The following is a 17,099-nucleotide window of genomic DNA, read 5'->3' as shown; positions in this document are numbered from 1 at the left end:
CACAGGAAATCCCACAGTCAAATTAAAAAAAGGAAACTTGTTCTTGTAAAGTCTTCAAATATCGTAGGATTAAATCTCTCTTTCGGGCTGACATTACGGGTGGGATGATTGCCATTGATATCTCATATGCGCCATGTGCTTCAGAATAGGATTTTGCACCAAAGTGTCTCTCGCCACCAATCAAATCTCAGTGAGTGGAAAAGAAACGTCTGCCTCAGAGCGAGGAGGGAGAGGGAAGGGCAGGTGCTGGCGTTGGAGATGTCATAGTTACAGCTGGGAAAAGTACAGATAATTTTCCTCCACTCTTTTGATCGCTATGTCTGCGAGCCGTGAACAGAAGTGGTAATTCAGAGGGCAAGAGGGAGGACTCACAGAGCAGCATACCATGGTCCTGGGCCCAGCTGTGCCAATGTTTTTATTATTTTTTTCCCCTCTCCCTTCCTTTTTGACGTGGCTAAGGACATGTTTTATCTATTTCTCAGTGAAGAAAGGGATGGAGAAGATGCAAGTGAACATGGACAGAAGTGTGGTGGGTTTTTGGTTGTTTTTTTGGGGCTTTTTTTTTTTTTTTTTAAGTAGCTTGCCCACTGCAGAGCCAGCTGCCTCTGCGGTCACACAGCGCGCTGGCTGCTGTTGTGGTGTTTGCAGGCGTCACAGCTGACAAACTGCAGGGGGAAGCAAAAGCATCATGTGCGCAACCAAAGATGTCCGCAGGCAGCAACATCTCCAGAAGGTCCATCTGTAGCAGGAGCCAGCCGTAAAGCTAAGCTGACCTATTTTATCTTGCTGGATCCTGACACAGGCAAAATGTTATCCAGTCACAAATCATTTCTGCAAGGGTGCGTAACATCTCCTGGCCGTGTTTTGTCAGCTGGCCCTGCTCGCCTTCTGTTACAATACCTGTCTTACCTAGGTAAAGTCTTCTGAGCAACCACAGAGACCTCAGGGACAGAGAGCAGCTTGACCTTATCAGTGGATCTGCCCCTTTCGTTTGAAGGATGCTAAGGTTACCAAGTCATAGGCAGGAGATGGCAGACAACATTTGCTGGAGCAAAACAGCCAGTATTTCACAGCGAAGTGCGGCAGGGAGCCAGGACAAAGACCAGGGTGTGACCATGCAGCTCAAGGTCAGGAGGGTTGAGTTAAAGTTACCCACATGGCCTCGCTTCTGGCATGTCCCAGCTTCTGAGAGCTTAATTGGTAGTGTTCCCATGTCCTCCGTGTATGTCTTTCCTTATATATTAAAGAAAAAAAAAATACAACCAAACAACAACCAAATAGAAATCAATAAGTTTTATTGTGTGGCATCACATTTAACACCTACGTGGGGCTGAGATCTTTTGATTAGTTTTACTTTTATGGACTAGCAGAGCAGTAAAGTGTTGAACACCTGGACCAGGCATGGAAAGGCAGAGGGCATTTGCCAATGTGTTGGGTTTTATTTGGCTACACAGTGATTGTCAGCCTCTGTTTCCCCTCTGGGATTTAACATGTTCCCACTGCTTAAAGGGTCTTTCACATTTGATCCCTGTGGGGCCAGCTGTGTCCACAACTGTTCCAAAGCTGCTTCCCCTCTTTTTCCTCTCTCCTCTTGCTTTTTGACCCATCCCAGGCTTTCAGCCCTGCAGATGTTCCCTTCATTTGAGCCCTGACCCTGTTTAGTTTTCCTGTCCCTCTGTAACACCTCCTGCTTCTGATCATCTATGCATGGATCTTGCACGGTGCCCTTCCTGCGTCCAAGGTTTGCTGGATGACGAGCAGTCAGCACGATTTATTCACTGTGGGTGCAACTTGTCAGCAGATTTTTCTCCCTTAACATGAAGTGGTGGAACCCAAGGCAGCCAGCGCAGGCACTGAGCTTCGTGCGATGAACTCTCCCAGGCGGTGGTTCTCGCTTGCACAGCATCTCCCTTTGCCCCTCTTTAGCGGCTGGTACACGAGCGGAGATTTTTGAACTCGGATCACAAAAACAGTTTGTAGCGTAGATGGGCTTGTTATTAGATGTTGTGATTAACCCCTGGTGATGATCACCCGGCTTGGAACATCAAGGTGCAGTCACGGAGGAACAGCGGGTCAGAGTCTCTGTTGATACCGGTCTCTGCAGTCCCGCTGAAGGCAACACAACTACGCCATTTCACACCACACATGGTGTGTGCCAGTCTTTATCTGGCATCTATAGCTCTAATAGGAACATACGCTTTGCTAAATTAAGAAGCAATATTTTTGTGCTTTAGGAGAAGCATGCTAACAGTCCTGACTTATTTTAAGGATGTGTCTTAAAAGCATTAAAAGGGGCATGAAATAATAATATATGTAATTTACCACTGTGGAGACTGTCAAGTGTTGTCATGCTACTGGCATCACATTTAATACACAGGCTGCCAAGAGGCATCACTAATAGAATTTGCATTAATATACAAAGCTTCTTTAAAAATTAATTAGCCAAAGTAGAGCATCATGTGCGGAGACTCTCAAACAGGAGAGAAGCATTGAAGCCGTAGTGAAAGAAGCAGGCTCGAAGCTGCTTGCAAAGCCGAGGGCAGCTGGAAGCATCGCCCAAGCCCTTCCCTCCTGCCCAGATGTACGCAGGATGATGGGGACACAGACATAAACTGACAGCGTGAAGCATTGCCGTGGAAAATTGTGAAGAAAATCATAGATTTGGAGTGGGCCCAGCGGCTGTTGTGCTGCTGCTGAAGGCTGTTGTGCTGCAGCTGTAAGCTGGAGAAGCTGCAAAGAAATACAAGCGACCTGTTAAGTCCTTGAAAGAAAATGTGATCTCTTCTAATGTCTTATTTCCACCTTTTAGAAACGCCAGGCTGGAGGCACCAGCACTCCACAGCTTAAGCAGCAGGTGTAAGTGTGGGTCATGCGTTTCTGTGCGAGCCCAACGCTGCATGTGCCAAAGGCCAGCACGCTGCGGGCTTGCCTGGGTCAAACTGTCCAACAGCAGCAGCGGGGTGTCGCAGAGCTTATCGAGGGCACGTGATAACCCTCACCCAAAAGTCAGTCCCCCTCTTTTTGTGCTCTTTCATCAGCCTGCAAATGCAATGGCAGACCAACGAGTTGGGATGCTGTGACCTTGGTTGGTTTATTAAATTAGCAGCAGACACACCTACCTTTGGTGCTTCAGTTTCTTCGTGCTGTGGAGATGGCTAGAGGTGGGGTTTGCTGTTCCATGTGGAGGAGAAAAAACAAACTTACTGATGGCATGTATTGGTGACCTTTCATTGGAAGCCGAAGGCAACGCGATGTGTGCCAACACGGGGGCTGGTTGTGGCCTGCTGTCCTTTTGTAGCTCAGGTTATAAATCTGTACCCAGGTTATAAATCTGAGCCATGGCATGGCCAATCAAAGGGGCCTGGCCCCATCGCCCACCGGCAGCCTTTGCATCAGCTGAGTGGCAGGAAACAGGCCCAAGGTGCCTCTGTCAGTGAGCTTCTCTACCCCTTCCCTACCAAGAATTTCCCCCTGGCTACAGATATTTTCCTTCCGCACTACCTGTAAGCGAATGCTCCCTCTCCTGCTATCTGTTAAAAATATTCATAATTCCCAGCCTTCTCATATACTGTCACCTTGAAGATATTTATAAGCCGTGATCCTGTCCCTTTTGAGTTGAGGCAGTGCCATCGTTTCTATTGCAGTCACATATCCCTCAGTGTCTAATTTCAGGGTTTGTAACTCAGCGGTGGAAGGCTGGGCTGGGCTGGAATTTAGAAAGTGAAGTTTCAGATTGGAAGCAATAAAAACTAAAATCCGATATTGCTGTTAATGTTAAGCTTACAGAAGAGTGAGGGAGGTAAACATTTTTAGCCACAGTCTGGCTGCTTTTGGTGAGTTCGTTTTTGTAAGTCAGATGAATTGCAAGCAGTGCAGCCTTTCGGCTTTTGCAGCAGCTGCTGTCCCCTGGGCGCCTCCATCTGCCCCATGCGGGGATGCAGACACTGCAGCAGCTTTGCTGGGCAGCCAGCTCTGCTCCAAAGTTTGGTGGGCCAAAACAAGACCGAAAGCTGCCCCTTTTAGGGCAAATCCTGCAGTTTGAGTCCACCCCTTGCCAGTACTTGCAGGTTTTTCCCCCTCTCGATGGAGAGGAATGCAAGGCGCAGAGCCCAGGGGTGGTTTCCTGCCTTAGAGGAGGTGGTGACGGTAAGCCCTGCTGTACTCGGTGATCCTGTGTTTCTCTGATTCATCACTTCAGGTCTATGCTTGTTCCTCTGGCTGTCTGGGTTACTTTCCCTCTCCACTCCCCAGGAAATCGTGTTATTAGCAATAAATGCTCAGACTGCCGGTAGCGTCGGTGGATTCGGCACACAGATCGAGCTCAGGGGACGTGAGCATCCCCTCGGGAGGGCTGAGGGGGCGGCTGGCAATGAGAAAACACCTACACGCCGTTCTGCAGCAAAGTGGGACGTGAATGCTCTCTCACCAAGTGGGGAAACTCACCTTGGCTGACCAGATGCGCTGAGTAGCAGGAGGAGAAGGCAGAGCACGGGGAGGATGTCGAAGGATCCTGATTCCAGTCTGTCTGGGATGAGCCGGTAGCTGCGATGTGGTTAGAAGCTGTAAACATGGATATTTTTACAGCTGGACTTTACCTGCTGGGAAATAGCTGAGGAGGGGAATCCTTCTCAACCCATCCCCAAAAGCAGGCTGAAAGCGCTGGAGTGGGTCTGAGGAGCAAAATGAGTCAAGGAACTCTAAGCCTAGGAAGGTTTTACTTTTATATATGAATGAAAATAGATATTTTTCCTTCCTTTCTTTACCTGTTGTGCTAGAGATGCTGCTCTGGTGGCTGGCCTGAGGAGCTGCCCTCACTGTGCTGCTTTCTGCAGCCCTGCTCCCCCGGCCAGCATCGCCCAGCACAAAATGGGTGTGGATTTTGGAGGAGTGAAAAGGGACTGGGAGCTGAAACCATCCGTGTACATTGAGAGGGCAAAAGGAAGGTCTGTGAATGAGATGCTGGGGGAGGTGGGCTGCTGCTTTCTCTGTGAGAGAGGTGTGAGGCCCCTGGGACAGGGCTGCACGTCCTCTGTGCGGTCTGCTGAGGGTGAGCAGTACAGAAAGGGTGCTGCGTGCGGAGCAGCTGCTCCACGCTGCTGCTGAGGGTTATTTATCTTGGTTCCTCGTCGTCTTTGATTTCCCCAGAAACAAAGCAAATCCCTTAAGGCCTTTCTTTTTCTTGCCTTCCTCCTGAAACCTGATTGTTTGAGATTCAGGAATCAGGTACGTTGGGAGGAAAGTTACTTTTTACTCTTTTCCCCAGCTCTTAGCAATGCTCTGCTGCTTTTTACCCAGGCAGCTGGGGGCTGCACGTCCCTGGCCCTCCTCTCCTTAGGGGATGGCAGCAGGCTCTGCGGCAGGGCCTTGAGTCCATGCACTAGCCGAACCCCCCCTAACACTTCCCATTGAGTCAGTGTCTCCGTGGGAACATTTTCCAATATAACTTTGGTACTGTAAATACTCGAGATATTTACTTTGTTGCAGGGCACTGAGATCTTTGGTATGCCAGCCTGATATTTGTTTCCTTAGCCTGGCTTAGCCTTTATTGGCTGCGGGTGGTTGGGCAGGGGGAAGGGAGCACCGTGACTCCCTGCTCCTTTCCTCTCGGGTAGGTGAGGTAAAAATATAAAAAGACCTGGCAAATACTTGCGGCATAAGAAAGACAGGCTAATATGTGGATCTTATAAACAGAGCACTTGTCAAGCACAGGCACTGCCGCCGAGGCACGCATTGGCACAGGCATTTCTGCAGCAAAGCACCGGGTTTAGGCTTAGCCTGCCCACACAACGTCCTGCTGGGCAGATCTTGCATTAGCCCCGACCAGCCGTGGCCTCGGACTCAGCCCTGTGTGCGTGTGGTGGGGACGTACTGCCTTGTGCCTGCATGCCACTGACCTTCTCACCACGAAAGCTGCTCCTGGCACAAGTGGCTGAAGCAAAAAGGGCTCCTGGGCCGACCTGAGTGAAGCTGAGATGCTGCACAGACACCGGAGATTTACCCGCTCACGGAGGGACCCAGCAACAGTGCCAGAAAGTGAATCAGGTCTGCCCTGCTCCTTAAATTTAGACTTGTCAGCCCTCATCTCTCTCTCCAGCTTTGTGAAGCGTAACAGGATCCAAGGTAGTTACAAAACAATGTCAAAGGTGTTAAAATGATTACCATAAAAATACATCTGTTTCCTGCAATACTGCCTTGAAATGCTCCTGGAAACCAGAAGGATGGCACCCGGCTGCTGGAGCAAGTCTTATGCAGACATGGAGAAGAGAAGCCTGCTGGAATGGTGGGATTTTCTGTCCTTTTCAGATCATTATTTTAGGGAGTTAGAAAAAAGCAATTTGATTTCCAACATGGTGCAGATCACAATCTAGCTTCTGAATCCCTCTAACCTGATTAAGGCCTTAAGAGTTTCAACTATTGAAAAATAGGAGGTTTTTCATATAAATGTCGTAGCGTAATGTCCCCAGTGCAGTGAATACCATTAGGTGCCGAGGCCTTATCTCAAGGAATTCAGCTAGCTCAGGCTGTAGGAATCAATCAACACTACCAAAGGCTTTAACGTTGTGCATGTGTGTAAACATGGGCTGTGTGTGTGTCTATATAAAGCTCATATACATATACATAATTGTAGTTTATGTGTATGACCATTTACAGCCAATCTCTAGAAGGGAATTTCTTTTTGCCTCTTAGAGATGTGTGGCTAGGCAAACAGCCCGGTCTAACAGTTTGGAGAGGTTCTGTTGCCTTTGTTGTCCCTTGGATCCCACCTTTGCCACAGGGAGGTGAGGCTCGGGCATGTGGCTGGTGATTGCAGAGACACAGGTCCATCGGTGAGAGTTGTCTTTGTATCACATCCAGCACAGTGAGTTAACACAGAAGACTACAGAGATCCAGCTCTGATAAAAGCAGTGTGTATATTTTCCAGGAAAAGCAAGCACTGCAATTTCCTGGGGACCACGGACCTTGGCAAGTCCCCACCCCTACCATGGAGGGAGTTTTCAGCTTCCTTGGGTGGAGGAGACTGTGATCACATCTCTCCTCCTGTCCTGTGACTGACCCACAGCCCTCTGAGCCCCAGGGGCAGAGCCATGGTGCTTTCCATGGGGTTCAGCCTCAGAGCCTGGTGCATCCAGCACGTCTGCAGAGTGCGGCCAAACCCACGCAGAAGAGAGGAGCCGCCTGGGGCACGGGGGAGGCAGCAGCGGCACCAGCAGCAGTGGGTGGGTTTATTCCTCTCCACGCTTCCCCTTCCCTGCCTCCCAACGCTTTGTGGAGTTGTAAAGGTCAGAGCACTTAAACTCACCGAAGGGAATGCTGCACGTAGTACTTGGCTTTTCAGAAATCCAGCGTGATGGCGATTGCTAAACCTGCTTGCTTCTGTGCACCAACAGCCCCTGCGAAACACTGCGCTAACACAATATGTTTAGGAGCAGATGGCGAAGCAGGAAGCAAGCACTGGAGAGCGGCTGAAAGCCACAGCCAGAGCACCCCGGGCAGCTCTCTGCAAAGCCTCAGGTGAAGAGCTCTGGAACCAGCTGTGGGACCACAGGTGTCCTGCAAGCCTGGGGCAGGGCTGGTGGATGGCGAGCAGGGGCCTCTGCCTGCGGGCAGCAGAAGGAGAGTGAGGAGGGCTTGACAGCTCTGGTAGGACACATCTGCGGGGCCTCTTGTGCTGCCTGTCCTCCCACACCTCTCCTCACCTCCCTTGGTCAATCCAGGCAGTGCTCCCTGAAGCCCTAGGCTGGAGGAACTGGGTTGCTCGGTCATGTTGCAGCCTCCAGGTGTATCCTGCTGGCCTGAGCTGAAGGTGGGAACCCACTGGACTCCTGGTATAACTGCAAAGTGGCCAAGGCCACTCAGTCATGCATATTGTAAGGGCTTTCAGCTGCTCCACAGCTGCATTTGCGTTTTAGCAGCACAGATGCAAGTTGTAATCCTGCCAACAAGACAAACGTTTGCATGTGTCCCACCGCATGAAAAGCTCCAAGTTTCCTTGAGACGTTCCTGACTGCAACTGTGTTGTGGGTTAACCCCGGCAGGCAGCCAAGCACCGTGCAGCTGCATGCTCACCCACTCGCAGTGGGATGGGGAACAGAATCAGGAAGGTAAAAGTGAGAAAGCTCGTGGGTTGATATCAAGTCAGCTTAATAGATAAAGCAAAAGCTGTGCACGCAAGCAAAGCAAAATAAGGAACTCGTTCACGGCTTCCCATCGGCAGGCAGATGTTCAGCCATTTCTAGGAAAGCATCATGGGGCTTCATCGCGTGCAACGGCTGCTTGGGAAGGTCAGCGCCATCGCTCTAGATGTCACCCCCAAGCTTATTCTCCTTCCCCCCAGTTATAATGCCAGGTGGGGCAAGCACAATGCCACACGGAACGGAATATGCCTTTGGACAGCTGTCCTGGCTGAGTCCCCTGCCAGCTTCTTGTGCGCCCCCGGCCTGCTTGCTGGCAGGGCAGCAGGAGAAGCAGAGCAGGCCCTGACACTGTGAGCACTGCTCGGCAGCAGCTAAAACATCGGCGTGTCATCAGCACTGCTTTGGTCACAGATCCATGCAGGGTACCGTGAAGATAATTAACCCTCTGCCAGCCAAATCAGAACAATCTCCACCCTTCATTCCTTGCCGTTTGTGTCACGCTCAGGTCCCATACTACCCAGTGCGTCCTCATCAACAATTGCTCCCTTCCTGGCCTTTGGTATACAGATGCCATTCCCATAGGCTGCAGGCCACCCCTATAACACATCCACTGAGTCCATTTATGCCCTGAGCTGAGCTCTGTCTGTGCCGGTGGCTGCTCAGGACAGGTGTGGCCTGTTGTGGTGTTGTGTTCAGATACTGGGCACCAAAGCCAGCCCACGTCACCTTGCTGCTGCGCTTGTGCTGCTTCTTGTGAGGCTTGAGATAATTTAGGATTGCCGCTTGGAAGTTGCGAGATTCTAGCTAATTCGTCTTTTCCCCTGGAAAAGTACTGGGATATATGATCTCAGTGTGTGGTGGCAGCAATGGAGGAGCTATCGACAGAAATAGAGAATGCTCCTGAGGATGCTTCCTAGCTGGCAGCTGAAAACTCGTCTGCTGAGCTCCCTTTTGGGTAACCAGAGGAGACTGGCTGTGTTAGCAATGGGAATCCAAAACCGTACCCAAGAATGGAGCCCAGTGCTCTTCCTCCCGGGTGGGAATACCAACTGGCTGCCTGTTTTAGTGCAAGGAGGGACATAAAAAGCAGGCAACTGTGGGGAGGAAGGGGCAGATGCAAGAGGGAGAAGCATACGGTGCTGGAAGTGATGTAGAGGAAACACCACTGCGAGCGGAGGAGAAACCAAGAGGGGTGCTCATCCCGGGGAAGGAATGGGAACCCAGCGTGGGGTGCTCAGGAGGAGGGGAGGGAGGGATGTGATGGGGCAGAGGAGAAATGAGCAGGACGGATGGGTTTCCGTGGTTGCAATGAGGCAGGAGGGCAGAGAGGATTAAAGCAGTGCAAAGGGAAGATGAAAGCAGGTAGCAGAAACCGAGAAAGTCTGTTCTCCAGCAAAAATTACAGCAAGAATGGGCCACCGTGCTGTTGCCATCTGACGATGCTAGGATGTTATTTTCGAGCCTTTAGTTTGACCTGAAAACTCCAGATTATTCACAAGCAGCTTGCAGTGGCAGGGCTCTGAGCGTGGGGGTTGGTTTTGTTAAGGCCGTCTCATTTCTTGTGCCGTCTTCACCTCTGTGATAGTCGTGGGTACAAAGAATGCAGTGCAAATACAGTTGTCTGCCTTTAAGAAATCAAAGTTGTTGTGATGCCTGGGGCTGCGACGGAGAGAGCGTGAGAGAAGCGCAGGCAGAAAGCTGCCGCTGTAGGGAGGCGAAGAAATCTGGAGTTAAATAAAGCAGCGGGCTCCAGCAGCGCGCTTCCACCTGGCCCCTCTGCACCGCGCCCGCGCTCCCGCAGCCCCTCGGGTGCGGCGATGAGCGCGGCAGCCCAGCCATGCGCGCGGGGAGCCGTGTTTCGGCGGTGATAAGCTCAGCCTCGCTGCCTGGTTCGAGGCAGGCTGCTTCATGCCCAGCTTCCAGCCGCCGTCACGATAACGGATGGAAGCGGGTGGCGAAAAAAACGGAGGAGCTCAGATCTCCCCGCGGGGAGATGGGAGCTGCAAAGGCGCTCGCTGCGTGCAGCAAAGCAGCGCCAGCCAAAACGCAAAGACATCCCCCACCGGAGCCGAAGCAGCGAGCTCTCTGGAGAACTCTTGCCACAGCCTGCTGCTTTTATATCTGGTCAATAAACATTAGGTGCAATAGATGTTTCTTTGTCGATGCCTTTATCTGAACTTCAGTTACACTGGATGCTAGCCGGGAGCCATAAAATGCTTTATGCTGGTTTATTAAAGAGGAACTTCAATTACCCTGTTAAGAATTGACCATTCTCACCCAGTATATGAAAATCAAAATCTGTCAGTGTGGCTCAACGATGATTTCTTGTGTCCAGGAGAGGAGAGGGCTCGGTGCTGCTGCTGAGCTGTTCCAGCGCACGCCAGATCTCCCGGTACCACGAGGCCGTTTCCACGTCTGCTGCCGCGACGTCTCCTGCCTGCAGACGCCGTCTGTCCTGCATCGCTTTGTGAATGGGGTCAGAGCAACACAGAAATGTGCTTGAATGAAAACCCAGCCCTGGGGGCTGGAAGCCAAGCTCTGAGCTCCTGCTTGGGATTTTGTTTGGGGGTTAAAAGCAACCATGAGGTGGGGTGATGCATTCAGGGGATATGTCAGAAGCATTGCTGAGCCTAGCTCCTATAGAAAAGGGGTTGTGTGCACGCTCTTCCTCACCTGCTCGTGGAAAGCTGGGCACAGTCTGCACCTCCGGCTTTGGCAGCATCTTCTGCCTTCCTCAGGGCATTGCCTGCGAGAGCATCAAGTTGGTGCGTGCGACTGAAGCTGTGGGATTTCTGTGAGGACCAGGCACTGATGGCCAGAGAGGTGAAGCACTGGCAGCACCAATCCTGAACTTGTGCTGTTTCACACCAGACCACAAACTGGCAGCTCGGCTGCTTGGAGGGAGACGTAGTTTTGTGAGTACGGCTGAGTGACAGCCCTGCAAACAAAGCAGAAATGCTGCCGAGTGGTTCGTGGTTTGTCTGGGCTTCCTGAGACCTTTCTCTTTGGTGACTCAGGATCTTGTCCTTCACACGCTCAGAAACACAAAGGATGCTCAGGCACTCTGCTTGTGGCAAACCTGCTTTCTTGTTGTTGCTGGTTGTTATTAATCCCGCTAAGCCAAATGGTACGGATTGTGCTGAGGGGGGAAACTGCAAGTTGCTATCCAAGCCACACAGGCTGACGAAGGCCCGGAGCCAGCAGGTGTGTGTACCAGGTGTGTGCCCACCTCCCCACCTGAAACCCAGTACCGTAACCTGACCAGGACATCTCCCTTTGCACGGTTGTTTTGCAGCCTTCCCAAGGGGTTATATGGAGGAGAGAAGTGCAGCGTGGCAGAGCTCGCCCAGAGGTGCTGAGGTGGCTGCAGATCCTACAGGCAGCAGGAACGATGAGGAAAGGCCTGCTCTAGGGGCTGCCATCACCTGCCACTTTCCACAGAGCTCATCAGAAATGCTCAGGATCTAATTTCTCCCAAATCCTCTGGTGGTCGCAGCCGATGCTCCTCCCTGTGCAGCTCCAAGCACGCCGGGTCCTGCTCGAGAAACAGCATCCAGAAGCTACCGAGTGGCCGGCGCGAGTTAACCGGTAATAGCAGCAGGAGCCACTGAGTCTGTAAAGCAAAATCAATGATGCAGGATCTAAAAGCCGCACTAAATAACTCCTCAATAATCATAAATCTCGTTACCAACAGCTCTCAAGCTGCTTTACGATGGAAATGGTGCTCTCGCTTTGCAGAGGGGAAGATTCGGGCGTCGAGGAACGAAGCGATCGTTCCTAGAGGTGCAGGAGGGAAGCGAGGGGCTGCATTGCTGTGCTGCCTTGCCTCCCTCCCACGGCTGAGCGGATCCGTGCGGGAGCAGCCTCGCTGGCATTTTGTGGCTCTCCAGCAGGTGTCTGGGGGAGCTTTTCCTGCTGGGCACCAGGCTCTCGGTCTGCCCCTGCAGACAGGAGCCCGCCTGAGGGGTTTTGTCTCCTCCCTGGGTTCTGCGCACGGTTCAAGCCTCTGTTTTGCAGCAGGCAATGGGAACAGCAGCGCTCGGGAAATGCTGGTGCCTGATGTACACACGTAGCTGTGTGGCTCCAGCCGTGCTCACTGTGTTTCTCTCCCTCTCTCTTTCAAAAACCCATTTCTTCTCTTAACTTACTTAAAAATGACACCTGCACAGGGCCCAGGCAAGCCTGTGCAAGGGGCAGCCTCGTCACGGGGTTGCTGATGGGAAGCAGATGCCCCTTGGGAATTGGGGTTGTCAGCAGCCGCAGATGGCTCAGGGCTCAGTTTCCCAGAAGGGCTCCTGAGGGGCAGGGAGAAATTCAGGTGCAAAATCCGAAGTGCAGGGGCCCGGTTTCAAGCCAGAGCCTCTAACCCGTTTCTTACACACACACACCCCTTTTTTTTCCCCTACTTCTCTGTAAATCGGTTAAACCAGTCTTTGCCTCACGCAAGGCGGTGATGATGAATGAACCCCTAAAGCACCGTGCCGCGATGAAAGAAGAAACACCGCCCTCGGGGATGCGCTTCGGGGAGCTTATGCTGGGGACGAAGAGGAGGAGAACACGGGCTGCGATGCCCGCGCTGCCTTTTTCCTGAGGATGAGCCTGATCTTTTGCAGCCAAAATCCTGACACTCGGGCTCATCGCAAGGGCTCTCTCTCTCCTCTCTGCCTCGGCAGAGGGCGGCAGAGATCGGAAGAAAAACGGCGACAGCAAGCTGCGGCAGCGGCCGGGAAGGGGAGGGGGGATTTATCCCCTCTGTGCCTGTACACGAGCAGCCCGCTGGGTTGCAGAGGGTGTGCGGGTCCCCCCGGTCCCTCCTGGTTCCCAACCAGCTCAGAAACCCCAGCGAGGGCTCAGCCCCGCATCACTGGTGCGCTTGGAAGGAAGGTGAATGTATTTCTGGCCTCCCGGCCTGCGCCTTGCACCAGGTCTCGCTCCTGTCCGCTGGCTGGCAGGAGGAAAACGCGGTGGTTAAAGGTTTGCAGGGAATGGAGAAAAGCAACTCGGAGTGACACCCACGCCCCAGGCCTTGCTCTGAGCTGCCGGGAAAATAGAGCGTGCAAAATGCTCTCCGTGCCTCCTGCCCAGCGGAGGGAAAAGCCTCGAGGAGGGACCTTTCCCCCGGCAGCGATTTGGGTTCACGCCGTGGCAGCAGTCAGCCCCTTTCCCTCCCTTGGCTTCAGCTGCAGACACCCGACCAAGACGGTGCCGGGCAGCTCCTGCTTGCCTCCTGGGGCTGGGCTCATGCAGGTTTGCAGCAGGGGAGCAGATCTCTGCAGCAGGGTGCAGCACGGCACCGGCGAGCGGCACAGCACGTCAGCATCACCCCCTTTCTCAGGCTGCTGCACCTCTATGGGGCACTGCCCAGCAAGGCAGGCCTGGAAACGTTACCAAAAACCAAAGGGAAGGCGCTGGGTATCCATTGCCCCGGCTCTGCTGGCTGCCTCAGACGTGGGGGAATTTCCTCATAAAGTGATTCAGCTTTGCATTTCGGGAACGCTGCTTGCTGGGCTGTAGAACAGGGTCGTTAGGGCTCCAATTATTTCCACCGTATGACAATTATTAAATTATAACTTTTGCTTACCAGAAGCTGCAGCAGAAGGAAGGCACCAACGTTGCTTTTCTTTGGCGTGAGCCTCTCCCTGAAGCAGAGCTGTCTGCTGAGGACTTGCAGATACATATTTGGCATATCTTTGAGGGATTAAACAGTCTAAAATATCCACTGGGCTGCTGACTGCTTTGGCACGGTGTCTCGCCTGTTCAGATATGACTTTCAATTGTGCCTTTCGCTTGTGCTTTATTTTTGGGGGCTTAGTTTATTGCTTCCAGGCAAGTTTCTGACAGTTGTCTGTATCCCAGGCAGAAAACCTGGTGAAAAAGTCCTGAGATCTCAGCTGCTGCAGCATCAGCCTTGTAAGCTCTCAGGCATTTCTCCCTGTGAAAGGAAGGAGCAGGGTGCTTCTTGCCTCTCTGCACTCTGCTGAGAAATACCGGGGTTGCATCCTTCCTCCTCCTTCCTCTGCAGGGGTATTCAGCTCTTTTTTTCCCCACTGCCTCTTTGATGCGAGACTGACAGGCAATCTCCAGATACGGATCTCCACACGAGTGGGCTCAGCACCATCTTTGCCACCGTTTCTTGCTGCAGCTGAGTTTCAGACTGAAAATGTTGGCAGCAGCTGTGACGATGCTGAGGACGGGTGCTGGGGAGTTTCTCAGGCGTGTTCTGTACATGGGCCCTGAGGTGCTGAGCAGGAGATAAATGAGCAGCCCTGCCCGGTGACAAGGGCCTTAGCACAAGGGGTCGAAGGGTGTTTGTTGGCATCCTCGAAGATTTTTTGAAGATTTGGAGCAGATTTTTAAATGTAGGGCTCTAGCTAGGAGACCCACTCTTCTGCCAAGGGCTCACTCATCCCTGGGAGCAATCCCACCTCTCCCAAGCACGTAAAAATAGAGAAGGAAATACAACTGGCCAAAGGCCACAGGTGTACATACAATTGGGGTGAAAACTATTAGTGGGAATTCTGAAAAGCCTGTTAAAAGGAGATTTTAAGGATGATTTTTTTTTTTTTTTAAAGTTATTTACAATCTTATCTGGAGCTCAAAAGAAAACGGCCGGTTTTCCAGTTTTGAAGTTTTTGACTACAAACCTCATCAAAAATGTATTGAGGAAAATATTTCAACATCTTTTCAGCAATCCCCCAGCAGGTCTCGCTGTGAATGCTGAAGGCTCATTTTAAAATTGGTTTCTGTAAACAAAGCAACGCGCATCTCTGAAATTCATTTTCGCTGCATATTTTCTGTGTTCAGGAGCAGTTCCCTCCCACAGCTGCTCACAGAAAGCAAACCACACGGGGTTAAGAGCCCAGCCTCAACAAATTTGTTTAAAAAAAATAAATGCAAGGGAGTGTTTTAAAAATGGACGGTGCCTTTCAGCACGCAGGAAGAGGTTTGACTGTTGAACTCAGGTATTCGTAGTTAACAGAAACTGAAATTTGTTCAAGCAGCGAGGCTTTAAGGGGCACAGAAACCCTGAAACTCCGAGGCTGGTAAGGGAAGAAGCCAGTGGTTTGCAATTAGCAGCCAGGTCAACCAGAGGCAGCTGGGAGGGGAGGGCTGTGCTCCTTTGGACATGCGATGCCCTCAGCTGGGCAGGAGGGTGGTGGGAGAGGTGCAGGCTGCTCCAGGGAGGTGCTGCCAGGAGGATGGGGGTACTGGGGGATTACAGGAGGGAGGGGATGAAAGTCATGATGAAATGTCTTTTGTTGTTGTTGTTTTTAGTTATTCCTTTTAAATAAATGTTTGTATTTAATTTCTTCCTTTTCTCCTTAGTGGGCGTTAGGTCATTCTGGTCCATCAGAGAGTAGCTGCTGACACGGACACTCCGAACCAGCAGGCAATGCGAAGTTACTTTTGGGGCACGTGAATGTTTCTGGTTGTCCCCCTGTAATGGTCGTACAGCTCAGCAGCAGCTCCCTGTAGCATGCTGGGCTTCTCCTGTGTCTTTCAGCCAGCAGGTTGGAGCTGTGCTGCCCTAGCCCAGCAGATTCCTGTTCTTACAGTCTGCTCCTCATCTTTCTGTGGCTCTTCCATCTTCTCCTTTCAGGGCACGTGAGCTCTCTCTGCTGTAAGCAGGGTGTCAGGTCTGTGCACACAGTGGGTTTCCTCACCTCTACCCCTTTGGGAACAGCATACTACTTATTTATATATATATGTATATATATATATATAATGTTTCCTTTTTTAAAAAAAATTTTTTTTTTTTTTTTTTTTTTTTAGATCTTCTGGGTGTCTCTAATGCTTATAATGACAGTGTATCATGTATTAGTCTTGTTCAAGCCAAGTTCATTTTGGGGGATGCCAGGGGAGCCCTTGCTTGGGGATGAGGAAATCCTCCTTCCTCCAGCTCTTTAAAGCCTCTTTGGCTCTTTTTGCTGGAACTCTTCCCTGATCTGTTATTATAAATGAGATGTTCCTTGGAGCTACGGCAAGTGAGTTGTAGCAGTAGTAAGGGTAAATTAAATTTCCTGTGGTTCCATCTCAAACAATTCATAATCTGGGCTATTTGAGAGCCATTCAAAGGTCCTAAGCCGTAACCATATTTATTACTTCCATTTTGTTTACACCAGCTGAGGAATTCAACTTTTTGTACTGCCCGTTCTGTATTAGTGTAAGGGAATAGACTGCTGTGACTGGAACAATATTCGTGTTGCAATTTGCCTTCAGAAAACACTTTTGAATAGCAAATGTATTGAAAATGGGAAGCAGGAAGAAAAACCATGTGCTTACATTTCAATTCATAAATATGTATTTTGTGGAACGGGGGCAAATTGGAAAATCTACATGGGCTGAATGTGGGAAGCCTGTAAGATTACATGGGGTCAGAGGTGAGAGGGCTTCTCCTCCGATGTATTTTGTTTCATGGCCATTACAGAAGCTGCACTAATGTTGTCATCCCTAGGTGCTGACTTCCACTGTGTGCCTAGACAACGTGGTCAGAGCTTGTAAGTACTTCAACAGCAACAGGGGAGGCAAGCTGGTGAAACTACCTCGTGGCTTAGAGAAGCCTCAGGGACAGGATCTGCACGAGGGGGCACATTGCTTGTGGGATCAGGTAGAAATGAGTGAGTTTGGGTGGGGAGAGTGATGAAGAGGGGAATTAGCTGGCTTCATACACATCCCTGTGTGGGAGAAGAAAGAAGCACAGTGGTGAGGTATTGCAAAGCTTCAGTTCAAGATAGGCCTGAAGAAGTTTATAATCCAGTGAGGTCTTGTCCATCAAAAGTACCTCGGTGCACAGTTGTTATTGTGTCCTGTGTTACCTAGTGAGTTTTGAATTTGTTACTCAGCACTGAGGCTTCCTTGGGTACTTCCCTTAGTTCGAACCAATTTTCAGAACTGATTTCAAGGTTTCAAAAGTATCTTAAACTTTAAAGAAAAATTGTAAAGGGTGACTAAGGCTAGATTACA

At 51.0% G+C, this 17,099-nt stretch overlaps 1 long non-coding RNA gene across 2 annotated transcripts; it reads right to left on the bottom strand.

The window, feature by feature from the left end:
- Window positions 1-1,297: 1,297 nt before the first annotated feature.
- Window positions 1,298-13,785, bottom strand: LOC309877208. Of its 2 annotated transcripts, XR_014317331.1 has the most exons (5): window positions 13,717-13,785; window positions 11,561-11,748; window positions 4,444-4,560; window positions 3,120-3,171; window positions 1,298-2,730 (listed from the first exon to the last, which is right to left on the bottom strand). It is a non-coding gene; the product is annotated as an uncharacterized lncRNA (long non-coding RNA). The 2 variants fall into 2 exon arrangements; XR_014317332.1 differs by lacking the exon at window positions 11,561-11,748 and having other exon boundaries at window positions 13,717-13,775.
- Window positions 13,786-17,099: the final 3,314 nt, after the last annotated feature.

This window comes from Aythya marila, assembly GCF_965140915.1.
Source record: "Aythya marila genome assembly, chromosome: 3".
Lineage (NCBI taxonomy): Eukaryota > Metazoa > Chordata > Aves > Anseriformes > Anatidae > Aythya > Aythya marila.
The sequence above is the reverse complement of the archived record's forward strand: the minus strand, read 5'-3'. Positions and strand labels throughout refer to the sequence as shown.